This window comes from Anser brachyrhynchus (genome assembly GCF_964034855.1).
Source record: "Anser brachyrhynchus genome assembly, chromosome: 2".
In the NCBI taxonomy this organism is placed as follows: Eukaryota; Metazoa; Chordata; class Aves; order Anseriformes; family Anatidae; genus Anser; species Anser brachyrhynchus.
Window position 1 is genome coordinate 133,329,675 of NC_137695.1, and position 26,501 is coordinate 133,356,175.

At 38.7% G+C, this 26,501-nt stretch overlaps 1 long non-coding RNA gene across 2 annotated transcripts; it reads left to right on the plus strand.

Annotated features, from left to right (window-relative positions):
• Nucleotides 1-12,091: 12,091 nt before the first annotated feature.
• LOC308190360 lies at nt 12,092-24,796 on the plus strand. Of its 2 annotated transcripts, none has more exons than XR_013947128.1 (3): nt 12,092-12,165; nt 23,525-23,894; nt 23,979-24,796. It is a non-coding gene; the product is annotated as an uncharacterized lncRNA (long non-coding RNA). The 2 variants fall into 2 exon arrangements; XR_013947129.1 differs by having other exon boundaries at nt 12,110-12,165; nt 23,415-23,894.
• Nucleotides 24,797-26,501: the final 1,705 nt, after the last annotated feature.

Sequence of the window (26,501 nt, forward strand, 5' to 3'; positions counted from 1 at the left end):
AAATGAGCGCAGATGATCATCCCTGAGCAGATTTTTTTTTTTTCCAATTGGAACAATGACAGTTCATTTAGAAAATCTGGCCAGATATTTAAAAACAGTTTATGGTTCAGTTTCCTGATTCAGGTGAACTGTGGTGCTCCCTTCAGCAGTGGCACAGCTCCCACGTCATTCTCCATGTGAAATTCCAGAAAGCACTTGCCAACCAGTCTGCCATTTCCGGGACATCTAAGTACCACTTTTAGAGCCCTGGGCATGCTTCTTAGTTCCTATAAGCAAACCTCAAACGAGCATTAGCTGGAAATGGATTGTGGTTACAGAAAGATGGAAGCTGTAAGCATGGACAGGACAATAAACAATTGTTCCTTTCTGGTGTGTTATTATTATTATCATTATTATTTATTGGATAACTGCCATTTTTATCACTGATCTGTGTTTCACTTTCTGTGGCAGTGTGTGGAGGGTATATACAACCTATACAGCCCCCATCTCTGGGTTACTGCAATCAGGAAGTAATCTAGTAATCTAGCCCTGCAACACGGCCACCTAATAGCAGAGTGGGAACACCCAGGATATCTGAGCTGAACAGCACTCAAGAATACCCACTGCCTGTGTGTGATATTGCTTAAATAACGTAGAGGCCTCAAGATTGTGCTTCATTTTTCCCTAGTGACTAGTGAGGGTGTGTTGCATCATGACAATGTGTTTGGGGATGTTTGTTTTTTGTTTATGACAAAGTAACTCCCTGTATGTTGTGGAGTTGCTTGCACTAAGCTCCTGCTAAAACTGGTTGAAAATTAAGAAAGATCAAAGATTAAACACAAGAATTTTCTCTTGCATTTTGTATATGGTAATTCATGCAAGAAGAAAATGTGACAGTCTGAACTTCTTTGTATCGAAATAAAGAAAGATCCACATATTTTTCTGAAAAGTGTTTCTGCTGCTTATTTGTGTTTTACATGGTGTTACTTGGACAGATGCACTAGGCTTCTTTTCTCTTATGGCATAAGTCTATCTCCATCCTCTTTGGAGTCAGTAGTCATCCCAGTCTGGGCACTGGGTCAACTATTTAACATGCAGATCTTTGAGTGCTGAGATGTGCTTCACTCCTAGTATTTAGCACTCTTTCTTTGGTAGGCACTGTACAAACATTACCTAATGCTTCTTATTGGCAGTGAGTGTAACCTTTCTTGTTTGGCAGGGGGAAAGCTATTCAGCCGAAGTTCAAAACCACTAACCAAATAAATGGCTAGATAGCTAAAAAGAAATTATTTTTTACATATTATTGTTGCCATCACTTTTATTTTATTTTCTGGGTTTACAGAGAGGAACAATATCACACCCACAATGTAAATACTATCCAGTTACAGAAGTGAAATGTTCAAGTTGAAAGCAGTGTAGCAGGTGCCTCCTGATGGACTCCTTCAAAGCCTCCAGAGAAAAATTCAAGCATGTCTGCTGTGCTTTGCAGCAGAACTTAATAGCTATGCCTATCACGTAAATAAAACAAACCAGGGCCCACTTTCTGGTCCTGGAACAAAGGCATGTGCAGCTGAACTTTCCTGGGTACCTTTCTCTGTATGGTCTATTGGGAACCTTGGCTTCACCACATCTGGGCTCTCTCACAGAGCGCTCTAGCTGACATTTGCCAAAACCGTGCTGAGGAGCTTCGTAGCAATAGTTAACCATGGCCAAATCCTGTCCCTCCCTAGTTGCTCATATGGAGGGGCATGGCTAACATTTCTGGTGTTTGTTAGGAGCACAGCCCTACAACCCGGGACTTCACCAGTGGCCTCTTTCCTTTCTGAGTCCTGGTGGAGCACCTGTGTGACACCTTGTCCCCACTCAGTCTGGACACTCAACTCTCCATCAGCTGGCTGCTGCATGGGCACCACTGCACACAGCATTCCAGCACGATGGTGATATTTAGACGTCTTGTAAACGAGAGAGACAGGCAGGCATATCCTTTTTGGAATTCTTACTGGATTTAGCCACCAGCAGTCAGCCCAGGTTTCATTTTAGGTGCCAAAATGCATCTTCAAAATCCTGTTGTAAGTCTTTCTTGTGCTTCTCCTTATTTGTGAAATTTCTGTTAATGCTTGTTCTACTTATAAGTCTGTCGCCTTTCAGCAGAAATTTAATTTTTTTGTGAATTGTGTCACAAAAGCCAGCACATAAGTGAATGTTGATTTAACTATAGAAACAGCCACCATCTTCACTAGATATGCGGTCAGACTAAAACCAGATGGTCCTGCAGTCAAAGCCAGGAGCGTGCAGGTGAGATTAAGGAAGATGAGAGCAATTACAAATTGGGTACCCTCTTCTTTCTCTATGAGGAAAGAGGGAGCCTTCCTGTTCGCAGAAAGCCTGGAAACCCGGATGTATAGGACATGACTTCAGGTCAGGGGCAGGTCATGTATCTGTCTCCTGGAGAGTGGTGGAAGGTGTTTTTAGAAAGCTGTGTTTTAATGGTAGATCTGATCTAGGAGGCTGAGCCACCTCCAGTGTGGGAGCTCTAGGCAGAAACTCTGTTCTGTTCCTAACTTCACACCATTTTTCTTTGTGGCTTTGCAGTAGTCACATCAAGTCAGTATTTTCAAACTGGTACTTAACTCCTTGTTTAGACATTTAAAAAGAAGGTTTTAATTTCCATGAAGTACTGACTACCTAAGAAATCTCCTACTTAACGGTAGCTCCAGACCTGTAGCAAAATGGATCACTTTTTTTGTTATGCTTACTGATTTCAAAGCATAACCTTTGGGAACAATGGTTTGGTAGTTGCTGAATCTTATCATTTGTCTAACCATGCCAATTGGATGCCGCTATGCTTGGAGATCTACAGAACATGAATATAGATACTGTGTATGTCACAGCCTTGACCACAATTAGGTTTTAATATATACTTTTTTATACTTACAGTGTTGTTATATTGAAGCATTTATTTGAATTCAGTCTATGTTCTTTTCACAACTTGATGTAGTATTACAGAAATGAGATTTCAGACTGGCCTATAGCTTGATCTCCTGTACATAAGTGTCTGGTCTTCAACTGCTTGAGCCAAACATCTGTTCTCCACCTCCCTCTCATCAATCAAATATGCTTGAATGAGTTAAAATGTCACTTGAAGAAAGAAATACACATACAACAAATATTTGGAAGGAAGGCTAAGGGATCAGAGGATAGGTCAGCAATGTTCATACCAGGGAAAACTAGGAGGCCAGAAGCAGGGTACAATGAGTGAAATAGGAAACAATTCTGTAGGTCTTGGCAAAGCTTTCCTTTGCAATAATTATCTAAAGCTGTCTGGAGGCTTTCCCTGGAGCCTTTCTTTCCCTTCACCAAATGATGAAATAATCCAAGTTACAAACTTTGCTGTGGGATGTGTAATGGAAATGCAAAATGCAACATTGTTTGCTGGCAGCCTTGTAAAGTCTTGCCTAATCCTACAGGGCTTGTTTAAGGGCTGAAAGCACTCTGAATAGTAGAAGGAGAGTGACTGCTTCAGGCATTTTTCTTGCATTTTTGTGTTTTTACAGATAGAAGACATGATGGCTCCATTGGACCTTGCCTCAAAAGGATGTTACCATGACAGAAATGGCCTGTATGGTACCATGAAAATAACTGCAAAACGATTTTTTGATGGGATATTAGACCACACATCACAACAGTGCAAATCCATAGAAGACCACATCTTTGGTGAAGGAAGGAGGGAAAGTTCCTGGTCTGGCCTGCCCCAGAGGACTGCAGGGAAGCCAAATTCTTTGCACAGATGCAGCTGTGGATATCTCTTCCTTGGTCTTCCTCATGAGAAACCTCTCCATAAGACAGTAGCAGTCCTATTGCATCAGTTACTCACGGCTCTTGATGCCACTGCTGCCAGATCTGTCCTAACACATTTTCCAAGGGTAAATCTAAATATTTCCTGACAGCACATTGTTGATGTGCCAAGGGTTAGCATCTCCTTATCATGAGGAAGCAGGTTGCTTGTAAGAGGCGGTCCAGGTGACCAGATTGCCCCAACCCTCCAGCTGAAGGAGCAAGTTTACGACAGGGCAGGAGAGGATATATTCAGAGGTTCCATTCAGTAAAACATTGGCAGTGGGTGACTTGCTCTTTCATATCAATCCATGTTATTACATTTGTCTGGTAACTGAATGTCCCAGAGAGAGATGGGGTTTTATTGCATTAGATTTTGTCCTGCCAGACACTATTTTTCCAGTCTTTCAGCCTCATTCACTGCTTTATTCTATACAGCTGTAATCAACAGGAGGTTTGCTACAGATTTCAGTGAGAATAAGAGCAGGTCGAGTCACAGCTTTGACAGCCTTCATTAGCTTGTGTTGAACCATCTTATCTAGGTACTTGAGAGCAAAGCATGCATTTGGAAAAAGACTGTAGGAAACACTGAAATAAACTATATCGATTAGGCAAAGCTGTAGAAATGTAGAGCTTTACCTCCTCTGGGTCAGCTGCCTGTGTGCTGAGGGGGAACCAGCTTACCACAAACACTGCCCAGCATTACGTGCCAAAAATGAAGGTGCGCTGTCTCAAAAAAGCACATCCTCATGCTACCAGGATTTTTGTGCAGAGCTAGTGGTTTTGTGACCAAAAGGTTAAAAATGCTGTTTAGGAAACTGCCTTGCCTAACACTGGTGACATTGTGCTTGTCTACACAGGGGTGAGCCCAGTGGCCAGCAGCCTTGTCCGGGACTAAATTCAGCCACGTGTCCGCAGCCAGGGCCTGGTTAGGGCCATGCAGAGGTGAGCCACCAGCCTGTCCCTCAGGCCATGCTCTGTGGCCCCGTTTTGGAGGAATCACACTGCTCCCCCTGCTGTATTCAGTTACGGATGTGTCACTCCAGCAGCTGTCACCCCCCGGGTGACACACTCTGAGAGCCGCTGGGCCTGCGACATGTTTGATCGCCCCTCTGCCATTCCTTGGGGTTTCTCCTGCTTGGGTGGCATTGGCTTGAATTCACGGGTCTCCCGAGGAGGGGTGAACATTGTTCAAAGATTCCAGGCCCTCGATTTCCCAGATTTATCCAAACGCCAGCGGTAGTGCTTCACAGACAAAATAGGAAGTGAATGTAACAGGCGTACAGCAGGGATCAGGTGGAGATAGTTTTGCAGTGAGGGAAGTGACCATTTTGGGTTGCAGGCACTGAAAGCACTGTGGCTGTTGCTGGTTTTGCAGCAGCACGGGTGCCTCCAGACCCCTTGGGATGTGGGAGCCCCACAGCAACACCACTGCCTGCATGCCCTGTGGGGATACCTTGGTGACAAAGGGGTCCCTTGAGGCAGCAGGTGCTTTGTTGTCACGGAATCTCCTTCTTTAGCACCCTTCCTGAGGAACCTCACACCTTCGGCTGGCTTAGCACTGTAACCAATAGCCCTTAAAGAAATTAGTCACAGTATACTGTACGGGCATGAACATATCACCCCATAGGTGCATTTTTCCTACAGATACACTGTTTTACCTGACTTAGCTCTTGCTACACTAGGGTGAACTTTTTGGTACAATTTAGTTTGCTGATTTTAAAGTGTTTATGGTGCTATCTCTCACCTCAGAGGACTGGAAAAGACTTAATGCCTACAGACTAAGCAGTCAAAATAAATGCTTTTCATTTGAGCTCTGTGCCAATACAAAAAAAAAAAAAAAAAGAATAAAGCATGCAATTAAGCTATAATGAATCAACTTAGCATAAGTAGCAGTGCACTATGAATCCTTGTTGGATTTTTTTCAGCTAATGTTTCTTTCCACTGCCCAGAGTTGTTGTTAGCTGCCTCCACACTCTGTGTTTCATGTCCTGTGCTGTTGGGCTTGCTTAGCACTACAGTCCCTGCATTGTTGTATGTTGTACAGAGCGGATTAGAGCTGTGGAAGATTCCCTGTAAGATAAGGTCTTCCCTTTTCCAAGAGATCTATAGACCCTGTGGTAAAAATCCCTACACTGTGTCATGAACCATTACTTAGGCCTCCTTAGACTATCACATCTACAAAGTTTTGTCTGTATTTTATCAGTTCCCTCAACATGAAGGAAAAGTTGAACTAGGAAGGACTTTCTAAAGAAAAAAATGAATATGGAACAGTAATCATTCCAATTTTGTCGTATAAACCCAAAAAAGGAGTCCTAGTTAACATGCCTGACAGAGTTCAAGATGAAAGGTGTTGCTGGAGCCTGACCTGAAGCCTGTTCTGCTGATCAGATGTGAAATGCTAAATGGAACTACTGTTTCACAGCTGTAGAGCTATGAGGGAACTTCATTTTAGCAGAGTTACTCTATTTTGTAACTCTTTGCACAATGAGGAGAAGCTTAGCAAGATTCTCCAGAAGAGTTGAGTAAGTGGTAGCTTGCATTTGCCTGCGTTTGGGACTGTGAGTGATTTACTGTAGGGTTTGGCTATTGATGCACTGCACAGATATCAATATTTTTATGTGTGGATAAAATACTGAGCAGCAAATGAGAAAATGATTAATTCTGGTAAAAAAGAGAAAACGTTATTCTTAAAAGAAGATTTTAAATATTTATGGTTTTCTGTGTAGTTTTTTCAAATCTTTGCCACTGAGAAATCATCCATTCAAACTATCTCACTAAGTAATTTTCCTTTCCCTCTTTTATATTGACAGCAGGTACCAGTAGTTGTTAACACAGTGATAGTTTTATGTCTTAAAATATAATCCTGTTTGAATTTTGTTCTCTTTCTTTGCTCTAAAGATAAGAAAGCTCTGTTTCACTGGTAGTCAAAGTCTAGAGATACTATGAAATGAGTTTGTCTTTCCTTGATCAAATTAAGGACATTTCCTTTGCCTTACAGTTTCATAGACTATGAATTACTTATTCATTTTCTTGGTTGTCATAAGCAGATCCATTTGATTTTCACAGTTGTTCATGCTTAATATTTTCACTTGTATTTTATTAAAGTAAATTTCAGGAGGTCTTGCACAAAAAGAAACAGGGTGTAGTCATTTATGTTGGAGATGAACTTAAGATGAACCAGTAGATCCAGCTGCCCACTTTCTGTCACCCTTCTGAACATGTGCAAATGTCTCCAGCTGATTGAACCCATGGATCTCAGGCCCATGCTGAACTTGAGAAATTATAAGATGTAGCTTCAGGATATCTGTGAGAGAACCTTTAGAAAGACTCTGAACAAAACACCTCGTTTTAGCTCTAACAGATTTGTTTCCATTTCTTAAATGTGTGCCCGTTGTGATCTCTTTGTTTAAAACAAACAAACAAAAAAAAAAACCTTTTAAAGTTTAAAAATAAAGTTTACTTTATTTTTTTGCCATCATGAGGAAAACACCTCCTCTGAAACCAGTCCAACAGATATAACTGTGCTTCTATTCTCACTTTTCCCAAAGGCACCTTTTTTTCTCTTTTTTTTCTTTTTTTTGAGAACTGAGAGCAATGAAAATTATTATCTTCCTGTTCACAGATAATAGTAACATAACTTAATGAAGGTACTTCATTATTTAAGTTAAATAACATTCAAGTTGCATAACGGAGCTACCTGGAAACCTAATTTCTATTCTAGTGCTTCATGTTGCTCCTTGCAGAGTCTGACCTTATCTTGTTCAGAGCTTTGCCACTGCTGGCTATTAAATAATTCAGTTGTCACTGTGGAGCCCTTTGCAAAGCTGGATGTTGCTCTCCTTGAGAAACAGTGAACCTGATGGTGCTTTATTTTTGCATGGCCATATGTCTGTGCATAATTCTTCATTAGATGCTGCTGGTGGAATAAAACAGTAATTATTGCACAATTTCTTTGAAAACAATGATAGCACAGCACTGGTACAATACTGTTCCATTTCAAGGTACTTTCTTTATTAATTTAATTTCAATTAAGTGTGTATCAGGTAAACTGGAAAAAGAAACCAGTTTTATTAGCTAAAACAATAGCCATTAGTAATTGCCATTAACAGAAGCAATTTCATTGCAAAAAACAAGAGACATCTGATACAGTTGCATACACTCTCCTTGCAGAGTGCTGAGTTCCAATTACTTTCAACATTTACTTTGCTTCTTATCACCATGGTTTACTTAGCACATCAGAAGGAATGTGAAGATTAATTAAAAATTATAAAGTTCATTTCACGCATTAAAAATTAAAGTACATTTCATGCATTAAAACACATTAGTTTCCTCTTACAAAAAGAGTATATATAATTTCAGTAAAAAAAACTAGCCTAATGGCACAATGAATTACAACAGCTCCTGGCAGGGCAGCAATATTGCAGTTAAGAACATGAATGTTTTCATTTCTCTGGTAGATTTTTCCATGGCCCTTTTTTAGATGTGTTGCTTTTGATGAACGGGCTGTACTCCAGGTTTGCTTTGGTCGACTGGAATTAGCCTCTCAGCACTCTGCCTTTCAACGACTGGGTTGCCAGTGACTGCTCAGTATGGGAAAAGGTATTTCCCCTTCAGCAGAAGGCAGGATTGTGGGGAACTGGGCCAGCTAAATGCCTTGAGGAATGAGAGAATGTATGCAGCTTTGTGCTTTTGTACTGCACCACAGAGAGAAATTGTTATAGTTCCCAAGGACTTTTTTATTTTAAAAAATAAATAAAGCTTCATAATATTGAATTAATTCAGTGGCGAATAAGAATTATGCTGCCATGTGAGTACTGGAATGAGTGATTTGGATATTCTATTCACCCCTATGCCCAGTTACCACAGAAACCTTCAAACACTGCTGCCACTGTGCTGTCCCCTATGTAAAAAGGGTTTGATAAGATACAAATATTGCTGGTTATGAAAGTAAAAAACAACACCTTCAAACTAATTCAACTTTTCCTTGTTCAAAGCCAGGTCAGATATGGCTTTGGGCAACCTGATCTGGTGGGAGGCATCCCTGCCTGTGACAGGGCGGTTGGCACTGGGTGATCTTTAAGGTCCCCTCCAACCCAAACCATTCTGTGATTCTACGATTTTTTAAACATTGTTTTTTATGTCTAGTTATTTGTACTCAATTTCTGTCTTGTACCCACTGAGTAGCCCAATTAATAACACCTTCTGTGAATACTAAGGATCATAGATAAGAATCATATCAAAATATACCAAATATATTTTTACATGCTTGCTTTTTGTTTTCAAAGATTCAAAGTACTTAACTAGCCTTACCTGGAGAGGTAATTAAAACACCTTTGGAAAGATAGGTGGCAGTAATTTAACACGGTTTCATAAGACTTTAGAGCAGTATGAATCCTTTCCTCAATAAGGCTAGTGAGGGAGTTTTAGTTTGTCTGACAGGGTTAGGAAATGGTAAGCAGCCAGTGCAGCTCCTAACCACCTTATAGCACTGTACCCTGGCCATTTGGTCTACGGCACACTACAAAATCCCCTGTTCAGACAGGTTTTGGGTTTAGATTTGATATAAATATGCATTTTGAGACTGTCTTTTGGGAAATCATGTAGCAGTGGAGATGGAAAGAACTGCTGCTCTGGGAGATGCAGCACTGCAAGGAAGTTTAAATAAGCAAGCTATCTGTATCTGAGCAATGGAAGTAACTCCGCAAATCTGAAGTCATCCTATCTCAGTTCCTACAAGACTTCGCAAGATGTGAGTAGCCTAACTGGGCTAAAGGCAGAATCATAAATGTTATCAAGAACAATAATGCTGTATAAAGATTATACCGATTTTATTGTAAAAATGAGACAAACTGAGCTAATAAAATGCAGCAATACATTGTAACATGATCGTGTCCCAGAAGCTAAAAGACACAAAAGGCCTTGGTCTTTGCAGTACTGTACCTGCCCTGAGCCGATAGGAATAGGCTCTTCAAGGATAATCCAGGTTACACTCTCATGGAGGGGAGGATGAGTCAGGGAGCAATTGTAGGTCCAGTAATGCAAAGATTTAGGCAGTGGGCTTGAAGAATCAAAATCAGAAAACTGAGCTTGCTTACCCTATGGATGATATGCTGGTTAAATGAGACCCACGAGTAAGATACGATTTACTTAAAATCTCAGGCTGCAGGGGAGTATGTTCCTGCATCAGAGGAGATCATTTCAAAACACTAGTGTTTTCTCATAGCAGCAGAGGTGAATCACTTGCCCTAGTGACAAGTTTAACACTGAGATACATTGAGGCACCAACAACAATGAGAAGCATTACTTTAAAAAACAAATAAACAAACAACTTGCATCTACCCTCCTCTCCCAATGGTATCAGATACCGAAGAGTTTGGTCATCACTAACTAAAGGGTTTCTGTTTTCAAGATACTGAACTCTGTGCTCCTGAGCAAGCAAAACACTTCAGTATATAATTAATTTTCAGCTGCCTGTTGAGGTTAATGGGAGGATTCACACATGTTGATGTTTGCGTGTCCAGGGTCAAAGTCTGCATTTTTAAAATCCTATGGGAGGTGCTGTACTGTGTTTTTAATGTGCCTCACTAAAACTCAGATATTCAGATCCTATCTCAGCTTATTTTCTACCTCTATGAGAGGCTTAACAGTTATTATTTTGTAAATCCTGAGCCCTGAATTTACAAGATTAAAGAAAAGTACAGTTCTGGTGTTATTTCTTCTCCCTTTTCTCTCTCCCTCAACTGAGCAAAACTTACAGTTGCAAGGCTGTGCTGGTGATGGACGCCATGGGTAAATTTAAATAGATAGAGAGATGGATGGAAGCACAGGATTAGTTAGGAAACAGGGAATTCATACTCTTACAAAAAGAACCTATAGCTGTCTACAGGATGGAGCCCGAAGGATACAAAATATCTTATGATATCCCATAAACTCAAGCTCAGGAACATGTTTTCAGCCCCCTATCTTAACAGCCTCCTTCAGCTGAACTCCTGCATTATTCTGAAGTCTTCAAAACGGCAGATGGCATAAATGTTAATGTAACTATTCTGTATAATTATCATGATCAGGCTGTGATGATGTTTACCTTAGTCTTCACTGAATCCAAGACCTTCAAGACACCCTTCACGTTTTCATTGCATGAACCAAGCTGTAGATAGAAAATACTTTTAAAATCCTAATTTCCTGACAGTAGTTTTATTCAAAGAGAACCAAGAATAATCTTTACAAATACTGATAAATTTAGCTTTGCACCGCCCCCCCCCCCCCCCCCCCGGTGAGATAAAATTTAGAATTTTGAGGATATAGGTTTTGCTTCTGTTTGGCAGGGTAATACAAACAGTTGTGGGAATACCAATCTGTAGTTCAGAAGTGTATGATTGCTTTGTTCTACAGGGATTGTGTTTATCCTTGAAATTAACTGTGGAAGCATTCAGAAAGAGGACTTTGCTGGTATCCCTTTTATAATGTGAACTACAAGCAATTATATTTTGGTGCTAAACAATAATATGTTATTTTATGATATTTCCTTAACAGGATTTCCTTAGTAACAAGGAATCTTTTTGCTGCCTCATTTGGTTTTGAAAGGCCAAATATGTCATGTACGTGGCTCCAAGAGCTCTTGGAATTATGATTTAAGATTTTTTTCAGGTTGTAGTAGCACACATGACTCAAACGTTCTTTCTGTGAAAGTTCACATAATAAATGGAGTGGAAAGCAAACACAAAAGGTGTGCATTTCCTGTTACAAAGGTAGGTGAAAAAACACAAACTCATAAGCAAGCATACCTGCAAAGCACAGCTCTTCTTGAAGACTCCGTGAATGAAATGGGGATTTGGGCGGAAAGTGTAGAATCATGGGCAACGATGGCAATATGGGCTGAGTCAGGATAAGAAGCAGTCACCTCCACTGATTTAATACAAAGACATGTTTTTTTCTAGTCCTCATCACTGAGTGCAGTTTTGATAAGTAAAGGAAAAGAAAGAGAGACACGTGTTTTCAGTATGTCATTAACTGACCTTCAGGAAAACAGTGACAATTGCCATGCCATCCACCTCATCGAAAGCCTTAGCCACATTTGAGTACTTGAGTGAAAATGAAGAGGCTAAAAAGCAATTAACAGGATCGTTTTTACTGGTTCTATCACAAAGAAATGCTGCAATTTGTGTATAATACTTAGAAATGCCACTCTGCACTCTCAGGGATCTCTCTGACCATGAAACTGAGAACGTGCTTGCAAACACCTGTTGATTTATGGTGTTCTGCTGAATTGCTCCGACATTGTCAGTGCCCATATTCAGGCTTTATGTTCGAGTAGGCAGATCTGCACGTATTCCTGAAAGCAATTTAAGGGTAAGTACATAAAGATGTGGAAATCACAACCTACAGGGATATATTTTTTTTCTAACTCTACTGCTAACAGTCTCTCGTGCATGCCTCCACTTCCATGTCTTTAAAAATGTAATAGATTAAACAGCATTTTGAGGAGTACAACCACTTTATTACACGTGGTGCAGTATTTATTCACAGCAGTCCCTTTTACTGTGAAAGACTGATGGTATAGCCATGAACATCATGGCTGTGGATGGTTTATATTCAGCATAAATCTTTCAACAACGTTTCAGTTTTGGCAGTATTTTCTTTAATAAGGTTTTAAGGAACTTTAGTTCAGCCTAGTATGTTGCTTACTATATCTGGTGCTGGTTTTTGTGTGAAACATAAATTTCCAAAACTTACAGAACATGGAAATCATAATAATTTCTTTAATTATTCACCTTACTTATTAATATGCTTAGCAATTTCTTAGCAACTATATAATCTCTGGCAATAGTCCAGTCCAGGATAATTTGTATAATGTTTCAGCAACACAGTCAGAAAAAGTATCAAAACTTCTTTTATTACAAGGAGGAGATTATAAAATTTAGAGTCAGAACATGGAAATTTTCGTATAATGCAGAGAATTTTAAAATTATTATTTAAAGAAAAAGTCCTCTGGTATATTTTAAAATTGAGTTGCTGTCTTTTCACCTTAAAGTCTTTAAAACATTGATTCAAAGCAAACTAATAAACACTTAATAGTGCTGCTTAAACACAGTTTAAGTGCACTATCTCTTTATGGCAGGAAGCAATTCTAAAGGGACACCCCTTTCTTATCTTGGCTGTATCGAACGAGATAGCTCTAGCACTCTCAACAGCGGAAAATTTCCTATTAGGAACACACTTCTGGCTGCATGTTCCTCATGCCTAAATTAAAAACGAATAATCTGCCTCATTAGATTGTCATGTTGTAATGCTCCTAAAATCTAAAAAGCTGCCAAAGATAACATTATGCGGATTGAGGGTGGATTGTTTTTTGGCATGTTGATAACTATTAGCAGAACAAAGACACTGGAAAACAAAAATCTGTTACTTCAGAAGTGCTTTCTATTTTCTGTAAAAGAGACCTTGCTTCATTATCTGAAGACAGTTAACATGCTTGACAGCTGCTGGGGCCCTTATTAGGTAATTTTTTCTCTCTCTTTCTCTTCATTACTTTTTTCTGAGTTTTACTAGCTATTCTTGAAAAGGCAAAAAGCCGAACTTAAAGTAATCAGCCTGCAAGGACCGCCAGCAACAATTATAGCAGGACATCGGCTGATCAGACTCTCTAAAAAGAAGCTGATTTAGTATAATGTTGAACGCACTTGCATGTTTGAACTTTTTAGCACTTCACCGGTGTTACTTACTTTTGTACCTGCAATTTCCATCCCTCTTTCATTATTTAGATATATATTTATATGAGAAAAAAATAGCTTAATATGTGCAGACCACAAAATCCTAATTTGCCCTTGCAAAGTCAGCTTTCCACATGCAGAGACAGAATTGCTTTTGCAAAATAAAATAATCAACACAATCTACATATACTTTTTGTCCCTCCCTCCCCTCCCCCCTCCCAGGATGATGTATATGACTGGACTTTGAAAATGTAACTTTGACTACTTTGACTTTTTTTTCATTGACTCTACCTCGGAGGCATATTTGCCTTCATCCATTGTGTGCTCCGAGCCTTGCTTATCACTGTGGCCCTGGAAATGGAAATGAAACTGCCTCAATCTGTGGGTTCCAGCAAGAGGTTTGCCAGGCAGCATTGCATATGCGTGGAGTAAGGTAAAAACATGAATTGATAAAGTCTTTGTGACACTCAAGTCATAGATTTCAAAGTTTTTTATATCATGCAAGCCATTTTCTCCAGTTTGGAAGTTAACATATTTTGATACTAGATTATTTTAATGCTCTGGAGGAAAAAACAAAAAAAAAAAAGTTTGTTCAGTTAAGCCAAAGTTACTGAATATCTTAATTCAAGATCTGTGTATAAGACTGCTTTGGTTATAGTAAATTTGCGTATCTCCCAGGTACAGTTCCAAAACTCAGATGAAATGAATGCCCAACATGGACAATCTCTTTGTATGTGGAAGTTTTCCAGGTGATCTGGAGAAGCCCCAGAGATATTTTTTTTATTATTTTTTTTTTTACCTCCTTGGTCGTCATATCAATTGGCAGTCTCCTTTGGCAATAAGGTATAACTTCTGCCAGTGGTCATGTCCTAGCAAAATAAATAAAGACCTGAATTTTTCTACTTCAGGTTATGTACCAATACTTAATTCATGACACTTTCCCTTGAAACCACTTGAATACATAACACAGATATGTGATATCTTAATAATCATATTTAATTCTGAAATTTTTACAATGAAAAGAAATCATAGAATGATTTGGGTTGGAAGGGACCTTGAAGATCACCAAATTCCAACCCCCCCAACCATGGGCAGGGACACCTCCCACCAGACCAGGTTGCTCAAAGCCCAATGCAACCTGGCCTTGAACACTTCCAAGGAGGGGGCATCCACAGCTTCTCTGGGCAGCCTGTGCCAGTGCCTCACCACCCTCACAGTGAAGAATTTCTTCCAAATATCTAATCTAACTCTACCCTCTTTTAGTTTAAAACCATTACTACTTGTCCTATCACTACACTTGCTGATAAAGACTCCCTCTCCAAGTTTCCTGTAGCTGGAATATTCATTCCAGCAAAGCAAACATTCAATATGTTATGAATAAATCTGTCTTGCTATTAAAGATAGCTTTCACCATTGTTGCCTTGGTAACTCCAGTTCAAATTTGCCATTTTTTTCTGCTTGCAAGGTACTGTCTTCTTTGAAAAGAAACTATTGGCGTTCTTGAATGTCTTCTTGAACAGTATAGACAGCAATATTGTCTAACCAACCTTTATTGATTTAATATGATTTCAGAATGGCATGAGAAAATGCGGTAAAAGAAAGGATTGTAATAAGGGAACAGTGCTGTCTGGCTTGCAGTCTGTTTGGCCATACTTTGTGTTCAGACAGATATGAATTAGATGTCAAATTAAAATATACAGCATTCTAACTTTTCAAATGTTGCCCAAAGACTTTTACACTAAATGTTCACAATCCAAAGGATAATTTTGGTATGAAAGTACAGCACATGGAAAGCAGCGGATACTCAGCCTTTTGGAAAATGTGTCACTGATTTAAAATATTTATCTGTGGATTTTGGTACAAATTCTGGCATTTACGAAGAAATAAGCAATCTTAGTAGCTTTTAGTGGTGAAAAACAACAATGTCAATGTGCAACAAAATGGTCAGCATATCCTTAAATATTACATTAATATCACTGATAATGCTCTCACTAATAAAAGAGGACTTCCAAAGCCTACCGAGTCCTACCAGATTCAGTTGTTTGGGGAATGTTCTCAAACCAATTTTGTAGTGCTGGGAATCTTCAAAGCAATCTTCTTGAGGATCAATACATGATTAAGTGCATGATTGAAGTCCAGCTTCCAAAGTTTTCTCCAGAAGTAGGTCTTGTCTTGTAGTTCAAGAGTATTTACACACAATCACCTCTTTCACCAGCAGTAAGACATGATAAAATGACTGTCTTAAAGGTAAGTTTTACTAATACTTATGGGATTTTGTCTGGCTTAAACTCTGTCTCATATATGCTTAAAAGCATGATTGTATTTTTAGGAGCATGTGCTTGACAAGTACTGCAGCATAGTTAAATAGTTGTGCTATTATCTATATTTGTAACCTTTTGAACTGAGCATATTTAATAATCATTTCTATATAAAATAAGGGTTATCATAGACTTTGTAAGCATTGCCTTGTCATCCTGAGTTGCAAAAATGGAACCTGTTGATATTTTCCTGTTTTTTTCTTACAGACTACTCTCAGTAATAGGAAACTACTGATATCTGCCTTTGCAGATGTCCACAGCTGACGTCGGGAATTTCAGATACTATTGTGCAAGTAACGTTATAACCTATAGAACTTGTGGCATTGATGCCTAGGTATATAAAAGCTTTTAGGTGCATCTCAGACATAGATGGACAGCAATTTTCTGTTAATTTTTTGTTGCTGTTCGGAAATTATGTCTTATTAGAATGGAAAATATCAGAGGTAAATTACCACCGCAAACTTAAGCTGAAAGAGAGACAGCTTCACCTGCTTAGTCCCTGTCCAATTTCCTAGCCAGATTACTAAGATTATATCAGTGTTTCACTGCATCACCACATTTCAGTTGAGGTGAAGGGTACACAATTTATGGTCCTTGGACAACCTTGCTATGTAAACTATGTGAAAAATGAAAACAGCAAAACCAGCAGATCAGTTGGAAACAGGTATCCTGGGTCTGGCCAGGATTTAATTTGGAGTTCTCCAGCAGGGAGGTTGAAGACCTCAGTAACTGGGCTTGCAACGAGCCCTCACCACCCTGGTGGGGCCAGGGGAAGTGGGAGGCCTGACACAGGCTTGGCTGCTACCATCTAGAGTGGCTGTGATAAATTACTGCCATGTTTAGTGCTGAAACAGACTCAGGCTGGTGTCAGTGACTGAGTTTTGAGGCTTTGGAAACTAAATCTGGCACCAGATACTAAAAAGATGCAGTCCACTGCTCTAGAGCTGCACGGCAGGCAGCCCAGGAGCCCCAGAAAGGCCACTTTCACCATGGGCACTTGGGACTGGCAGCCTCTCTCCTGGTGCCTGAAAAGGCTTGGGTTCTGAGTCCCAAGCTAAAGGTTGTTAGTGACAAGTATGCGTCTGAGCTTCTTGCCTGTCCCCTAGGACTGCTATGAGTCCTGGAGGGACATCTAATCCTGGAGAATTGGGACATAGGTGTTCAAAGCTCAAGAGTTTTTCATTTTGAGACTCAGAACTCTTTTGAATGCATTGGACTGGGGGGAAGAGGAGCGGGGGGTGAGGGGAAGTTTAGCAGCCGTCATTAAGATCTATAAATTTTGCAGAATGGTAATCCTGGCTTTTTGACCAGATCTGACATCAATTATCACTGTTCCTTTGGATAATGCAGGATAATCTCCTTCACTCCTATGAGAACCAGAGCAGCAAATCAACTGCAGTTAGTCACACTAATGGTAGTGTGACTGAAAGAGCCAGAGAGCCCTCAATTCCTTGTCTGCTATCAGTCGACTATAGACGGTGATGGTCAATGAGAGTTAGAGATACAGACAATAGCAAAGATCTTCTTCTTTCCATGACTAAGAGCTAGCTGTAGAACCACTGAAAAAAGCAAGTGACCAACTCATCCAGAGAGATCTGAAATCGTGTATGGATTGAGTGAAACAGATGGGGCATTGCAGCATGGTATGGGCACAATATGATATAAAGAAATTCAGAAACAAACAATATAGAAGACTGGGGAAAGATCATTTTGAATTTTCTAACAAAGAAAGAAATGAGGTTTTAGGAATAATAGGGAAGGGAACTATAAATCTTGTCTTGTTAGACGGATGCAATGGGAATATAATATGGAAAAAAACTGCCATAGTATCTTTTGCTTGATCAGATAATCAATGTCAATTTTCTGACTATGAAAAATATTCTTTCAGTGCGAGGTGAGCATGGCACAGATTCAGTAAAGTGATCTCTTGGAAGAGGAGCCAGATTTCAGAGTTATGACCTTTTTACTGTCTCATCAGCCAGGCTCTGAAGTAATTCTAGATCTCTGATAGCAGTGCAGCAGACTGTGGGTGACTGACGTGACAGCTGGTTTGCTTCTTGAAACCCAACACAACTGGCTTATGATGCCTACCCTTACACCTTTTTATACCCCACTAAGTGCAGTTCAGTTTTTAACTGACCCTATCGCTGTTGTTAAATTATTTAATTACTAGTGTTCCTTAGTTAAAGTCTAAACTGCTGGTTCTTACAATTTTAAATTAAAATCTGTCAAAACCCATATATTTTAGCTGTGAGAATATTGATAAAGCAGTTAATATTAGGAAGGCGCCCTTTTAAGAGCTCTTGAACCAGAATGCAAAGGAAAAGAAGCCAGTATCTCTTTGAATAGATTCTTACCACTTGTTTTAACTTCTGAAATCACAATGAGGCTGTACAATCAGCCTTTCTTCAGAAGACAAAGTCCCAGGAACTAAAGTGATGCAGCTTAGGAAGGGTGGCTGATATCTCAGTATTGCATGTTGCACAGCACTATGTGATTCCCTCTTCTACCTGACAAAAAAACATTTCCAGGCTTTTTACAACACCATCATGCTAGGAGGAAAGACTTCTGAATTCAAGGAGCACTGAAGTTTTTCTAAAGGTTTTAATGTTTAAGGTTGTAAAAGGTTTTTACAAATTGCAGCAGGGATTTAATTAGGATATCTATAAATGTAAGTTAAAATGTTACGATTTTAACCATTTTATCATTAGTTTTGTGGCTTTTGTGCAGTCCTCCAGAGCACTTGTGGTCCAGACAGTGTCACATTATACTAATGTATTAGAACTCTGGGAATAAAATGCTGAGAAAGCAACCACAAAAAATGTGAAAGCAGCACAGGGTGTAAGAAGGCTGAGGATCATGGATGGTAACAAGCTTCTTAAAGCACAAGACTGTATTCCATCAAGAACTGATTATTGCCTCCACATTTTAGGCTATCCACACTCCGCAGGGAAAGTGTTAGCACCTTTCCAGGAAACTGGGATTAAAGAAATGTGATATCCTTGGCAAAACCTTCACAGTATAAATAGAAGTGGATCCCTGGCTTTCCAAGTCAGTGTGGGCAAATTTTAATGTCTAAAGCTCTGAATCTGCAAACCACTATAGATGGGTTTAACATATTGCAAAGCAGGATGCCTATTGACCTTATTTATGAGTATGAAAGTAAACATGAACATAGTATACGGATTAATGGAAAATAATCTTATTTTAAGGTCACTGCCCAGAAATAGCAGAAAACATTTCTGGAAAACATTAAATTGAAAGAACATGCAAAAGAAAACATTCATTTTTGGCGTGTCAGACACTAAATATCTTGATAATGAATTCATTTGTGAAAAAAATAATACCAAATAATAAAGGTTTCAAAAATATTTCACTGGCTTTCACAGTGCTCCTTTTTAGTTAATGTATACAGAGAATCAAGATGTCGTTATTTGGAATGCTGCAGTCAATATTAAATAGGACATATTGGATGATCTTCCCTTATAGCTATTGTAGATGTACTTGTCGTAGGAAAATTACCACAATATGAAATCCTTGGAGTTAACTGGGAGAAGGAGGATGTTTCCGAGCCATCAGGCATTGCCATCCTTGTGCAAAGGACTGGATATTCTCAACTTTCACTGGCACTCCAGGCTTAAATTTAATGATGCTTCTGGCTGCTGAATGTGTATCAGAATAGGATTTCAGGCACAGGCTTCAAGAGACAGGGATCGCCTTAAAAATAAAATAAGATATAATAAATATTGGCCTCTAGCATGAAGGAGGGAGATAATAGGACCCTAAGGGTTGTGAAAGACCTCATCTCATATTACCTCCTGTGTGGGGCTTTGCTGGTGGGAAAGATACAGCTCTGTTTGCCAGGGTGGGCAGGATCAAACCTGGCCCCTCTCTGTGAAGGGAAAAGTGTCACCTTAACTGGGGAGTTTTGTCTGGTACGGGCCACAGCTTGAGGCTCTTAGTAGTGAGCATTTAATTTCAAGTGATGAAAGATAATACATCTCTTTATTTTTATTTGCAGACAGGCCTATAAAAGATAAAACCGTCTGTCCAATTACTCTCTGTCCCAGTTATGAGAACAGCCAAGTTCTGAAGCAGGCAAGAAAGGTTGGATTCAAATAATAAAGTATCCTTCTTTTCTTGTTGCCAGGAGTTCTCTGAGCCCAGGTAGTCCATAATTTCAAGTGAATACCAACAAAGCATTATAAATGTCATATTATGTACCTCATATTCAGGGAGTATATTGAATTTGACCTAATGTATTTAAATATTAAGTTGTGTAGAAAAAACAACAACAACAAAAAACACAACAAAAGTCAACTTTATATGGTGGCGATAGCATGACAATATACATATACACGGTAATATACCATATACATGATAATATACATGTAATATACATATTTTATCATTTGTGGTTCTACTGACATATAAAACAATCTTTATGAGAAATGATGGAGTACTTATATTTTTCCCTTTTAATTCTTTCCCTTAATATGGAAAAAAAAAGCATATATAGCTACAACGGAATAAGTCTGGCTTATAGATATAACAAATGAAAGAGAAAAATGGTCTGCTGTGATAGTATATCTGATATGCTCTACATGAGGGGTTTTCAACCCTTTGATTTTCAAATGCTTAAACATTTACCAGCAAAAAAATACAGAAAAGTTGAGCCTACTGAGATCAGGCTTGCTCTTCTCTGTTGTGTGTCACCTTGAAAAAAAATCCACAGACCCCGGGATTTGGAGCCAGAATTTGAAAATCACATTTTTGTGTCAGTAAACCATTGAAAATTGTTATCTGTATGATCAATTTTCAGGATTTGGACTCTTCAGTTGGAGTTGCTGATCAGTTTGAATACAGCTTTGCCTAGCGTTACTGCTACGGCTGTGCACAAATTTGAGCTGTATGAAGGGAGTAGATGTTTGGCCAAAGTGACCAGAATTTTTTATTTCAAATGTATTCATTTTTTGGGTTCTGTATACAACATGGTATGTAAATAATTACTGAAGTGATTTGTGATAATACCTATATTCTGGGAATTACATTAAGCATAACTAAATCTCATGATTTTGAACATAATTTACTATTGGATAAATAATGAAATATAAATGCCTTCTTTCAGAGGTCTCATTGGCTGTGGACTCTGCAACGTTTTAATCAAAGCATTGCTCCCAACAGTCAGCAAACGCCTGAACCAGAACGAGGTATGGTCACACAGCCGCCTGCTCCGAGGGTTTTCAGCAGGGAGCTGTGCCCTCTGCTGCTTGCTAGGGCACAATGAAAAAGCAGCACTAAGAAATTTGGCTTGTATGCTTTTGACCTGAAACTTGAGTGAAATAAGGCAATTCAATGACATATTTTAAAATAGCTATTTTTATAGGGTAAGATTTTTGTCTGAAAACAATTTCTGATACTAAGATTTTTATAAAAATGTTACAGAAAGTGTTAATTTGTGTTTTACTGTAAGTTGCATTTGCAAGTTTAGAATACTTTTTTATTTCTGCTCTCTTGATAGTCCAGGCCATACTCCATGCAGAGAAACACTGAAGTAGCAGAAATTTTGAGGAGTATTTTTACTTTTGTCAGTGACAATGCATAAAATTCATGCTTTCTTCATACAGAGGGGGCAAGAAGATCTAACTCTAACAAAACAATAGTAGAAAAACAAAAGGTATATACTCACTGAAAGGTTCTTCTTTTTATAATTGTTGAACCTCTTTTCATTAAATACTGCTTAAAACTTGAATCAAGGCTATATTTAGATATATTTCTGGCTGGCTATTTTGACTTTAATTTGGCATACCTTTTAATTTTACTGTTCACATTGACAATAGTCATGAAAAATAATCTCTGTGAGCCTTCTAGGGATGCAGTGATTCCATCAGCATTTTTCAAATTTTCATAAAGAGTTTTTAATAACAAGTAGATAGAAAAAAAAATAATAATTTCAGTGTCAGCTGTTTTGTGCAAATATTTCTCTTTTGTTCTACTGAAATATTGAAAAGGAAACACCTGCATGTAAATACATGCAAATTTTGTTAAAAATGTAAGATTCAGATATGTACCTATGCAAATAAGTATATTTAAATAGATGTAGTTTGACTTATTTCCATTCTAAGGACGTTGTTTGCAATGTTCTCTCTTTATAAACTCCACAATAAACTCCATGAATAAAGTGCAATTTTTAGGTGTATCCAAATGTATCCAGCTCTTTGATGGCATGTAGGCAGCGTGGCTGATGCAAAATCTGATTTTTTCAATATCTTTCTTCTTTCATCAGGACATTTTCAAAACCTACTGCAGTGTAACAACTGTAATCTAAAAATCACATCTGTTAAAAAATAGAAATAGCTTCAGGAACGCCACAGCATTCATGAGTACACCATAACCATTATGCCACCTATAGACACACCATTTGTGTCTTTGCACTAAAAGAAATTGCACAATTGTGCATTTGCCTTAGTCCTGGGTAAAGTTCTTTTTGAACTGAAATTAACAGCGTCCCAAGTGGGGCATCCCAGTGTGTAAACCAGAAGTACAGGAATGTGATGAATGGTCAAGATTTAATGCAAATTATGCAGAGATTGAGCAATAAAAAGCACTTAGTTCATAACCACGTTCACTACCAGAAGTTCCATTGGGATGCAGCTGAGCCCCATGATGCTAAATGGGGTAAGAGGACATGGGTTTTTGTTGGTGTTGGTGTTGTTTTGTTTTATTTTCTAATTGATAAATCATTATATCTTCTCTATTCTTAAATGAACAGCAATTTTTTTCAAATTTCTGATAACAGGACGATGTGCTTGAAAACGCTAAAAATAGGATCTCCTTGCCCTGTTTCCCTTAGTATCTCTTGTAGTTGAGATTACCCATGTGTTCCATGCTCCCTACCACCATGAAATCACGCTCCGTACTACCTAGTAATCCTACTGCTCTCCCAGAAGAAAAGGAGAAAAACAAACAACCCAACCACTACACCACTCTGGTGTACTGGCAAAGGATCAGAGAGAACTGCATGAGTCCCAGGTCAGCAGAGCAGACTGTGGGTCTCCTCACAGCTTAAAAACAGAAAAGTTTTCCACTCCTTTTCTGTGCAGAGATGGCCTTGAAAACCTGAAAAGATGTAAATAGACTGAGGTGGAGGAAAGGAGTCAGTGAGTTGATCTCAGCTTGACAACAGACAGAAAGCAGAGGTGTTACTGAAGGGAAAGAGGTCAATGCTAGCTCAGTCTCACATTCACGCTTTTACCTCTTTGGAGAAGTTAAAAAGAAATCCTGCCAAAATCTCCCTGTCCCTTACCACTTCCCTGGCTGTTTCCCATCGCTCTGCATGCTGACAGAGCAGGGACGTGGGAGATCACAAAGGAGACTCTGCAGCTCTGAAGAACGTCTGCTCCTGGAAGGATAGCTGGTTGAAAATTTGAATGTTTTCTTTTGAAAGAATTTAAATTCTCTGTGTTTCTTTACATTTATTCCCACTTTCCCACTTCCCAGTATCAGTGTCTTAAAAAATGGTTGGTCTTATTCAAAATGACTTCACCCTCCTGTTTTTTTTTTTTTTCAGTCAAGGATTAAAACCCCTGAGATGATCTCAATAAGCGGCACTCTCTGGCAGCTTCCTGAGGTGACAAGAAAACAGTTCTAAATAAAGATGTCTTGGGTTCTGCGTTTTAGAAACTGAAGAAGAAACTGCGAAGAGCCTGGGGGTGAGGCTATCAGACACCAACAGGAAATGGAGGACCTGAAAAATCACAGAATCATGGAATTGTTTGGGTTGGGAGGGACACAAAAAAGAAGTCTTGGAGGTGCAGAATAAAATGTGGGCGGAATGGAACTGGAAGATGGAAAATAAATACAGGTGTAGGAGAACCTGATGAGGCAGCAGATCTGGCCTGTGGCTCCCTCACTTGCACGCCTTCATTATCTCTAATTCAGATACATAGAACAAGGCTATCTTAGTACTGCTCAATAGTAGCAATGTAATAATTCTGTCCTTTATAATAACCATTCTGTACTTCAGTGAAGATACTCATGTTATGTGAAGGTAGGTCCTTCTTTTTCTCATCTTTGTATTGCTCTCGGCCAAATACAGCAAACACAAAATGTCTGTTCACTATTTTTCTTACAGATGCAGTTCTCTGGATGCTTCCTAAATCGTCCATGTGATACTGTGGTCAGTTGCCTTTGAAATAAAACAGCTGTCCTTGTAGAATTGTTAACCTCATCTAATGTGAGACTTTGGACTTCAGATATATTATTCTCCCTTACTGTTTCACTATTATCTTCTTGAACATCATCATATGGTGCACCTGGATATTTCTTTTACATTAACCCTATACATTTCTCTTTGTACGGCCAACCATGCTGGAAGTATGTTCATTCCATCCAGAGACTACTCAGACCACTACTTTTACTTCTTTCCAAAATTTGTATCAATGAAATCAGAATGATTTTAGCAGCCATTTTAAGAATAAATTTTGCACACAGGTAATAAACTAAGTGAAACTAATACATATCATTTTAAGACATGTTCTGAAACAGACATGAGATATTTTAGGATTGCTGTTTGTGCAGAAGGTTGGACTAGATGGCTCACTGAGTTCCCTTCCAATCTGAATGTTTTCGTGGTTCTGTGGTTCAAGTTTTGTCTAAAAAAGTTACAATTTTTTTCCTTGTCACTATGAAAAGTATTGGAATGCTAGATAAGTATATTGAGTTTCAGCAAAACTTGATTATTTTTTATTTTCTATGATCAGATATAGGACTCAAAAAATGTGTTGTATAAAGAATACATCCAGAGTTAAAGATAAGAAGAGTGAGTCAGAGATGTGGGCATAGCCTGGGGAATTTTGAACATTGTTGTGCAATGATTTTTAGAATTCATAACATTTGGATTAAGACATACAAAGAAAAAACATGAAAATAAATGGCTGAATTTTTCTCTGAATTTTTAAGCTCCAGTGAAATCACTCATATTAACAAAGTAAAACAGCAAATAGTCCAGAATCTTCTACTTCACTAAGATAAATTAAAAAGATTGAGAGTTCAGAGATGCATATTTATGGGAAAAACAGAGTATCCAGCAAGTGACAGTGTGGGATGCTTCAGGAGGGGGATGACCACAGCTATTACAAGCAGAAGACTAGTTCTAAATGAAGGAGACTATAAAAGCTATAATTAGCTAATGCCCCCTAAAAGCCTAACTAAACTGATGTGTGTTTTTTTTTCCATTCCAAAGTGCAATACCATAGTGAGATCAAGTGTCATGTAGTAAGTGCAGACAGAGAAGCAGATCTTATAAACACAGTATCATCTGCCATTATTTCAGGACAGTCTTGCAAGCTCTCTGAAACAGATATTTTTCTTTAATGTTGACATGATTTCTGCAGAACTGCTTATTTACTATATTGGAATATAATAAGCACATCCCAATTAAGTGTCACCAATTTATGTCAATTTTCTTTACCTGTCTACAGATGACACTTCTTTAATCTCTAGTCTGTGCTGTAAATTATTAAGAAAGCAGACAGATTGCTGGAGAGAACAGAATCCCTTGTCTCATGAAAACAAATTTACTCTTCTCAGAAGCAGTCTCATTTCTACTTTATTTAATATTCATGGTATTAACATAATAACCTGATGAAGGATGACTGTGCCTGCTCTGCATGGATCGCATTTGGTCCCCAGGGGGTTTTCAAAGTACAGAAACATGCAACACTTCAACCCTGGTAGAGAATAAGGACATGAGAGGTCTTTCCTCTCATAAAGGACTGGCAAATAGTGCTTGGCCTTTGCTGCAAACTTGTGGATAACAGAGGGAAGCATCACAGAAGAAGTAGGACAACCAGCAATGCAAAGGCTTTTCAGGAGTGTGGTAAATGCTGCCTTACAAAGGAGAGGCAGTCTGAACCATCAGAGAGACAGGAGAACACAAATAAAATGGTGTGCTGATGCATTTTCTAAATACATCACAGGCTTGATTACCCCAAGTGCACCCCAGCACACCCCAAAAATCTGGTAAGCTAATTCTGTAACAAGTTCAAGCTATATTAATTTTTGAAACAAATTCATAGTTTCTTCCAAACTAAATATATATATATATGTGGATTTTAAAAGAGTGCTTTTATTTAAAATAAAACTCCAATACCTGTGACAAATAAAAATAAAAAATACCTACCTGTGTATATCTATATAGGCATCTTTACAGTGAGAGCACCAGAACTGGTTATAAAGTTAAAACGCTGCATGTGCTTAAATTCTCTGCTAGGCTGAGCCTGTGCTAGGTGGCTTACCTGCCCAGCAACTGTCCTAGTCTCTAATTTTGGGGGCAGAAAAATGGCTGAGAATATCTTGCAAGCTTCTCATCCTCCATAGCACAAACCCATCACTGTGACAATGTATCAGCAGCCCATCTAATTCCTATTTTCTTCCTCATTCTAATAAATAAAGCTTTAGTAGAATAGAAATGAAAGACTCAATGATTATCTAAATCATTGTCCAGCAAATCTTAGTCTTGAGCCTACACCTATATCAAATCTGAATAACAGACTACGCAGGAATTGCAAGCTGTTCTGTTTTCATTCAGTCCCTTATTTTCTCAAAACACTCACTGATTGCAACAGCTTTTAACACTCCTTTTAGTCTCCTTATA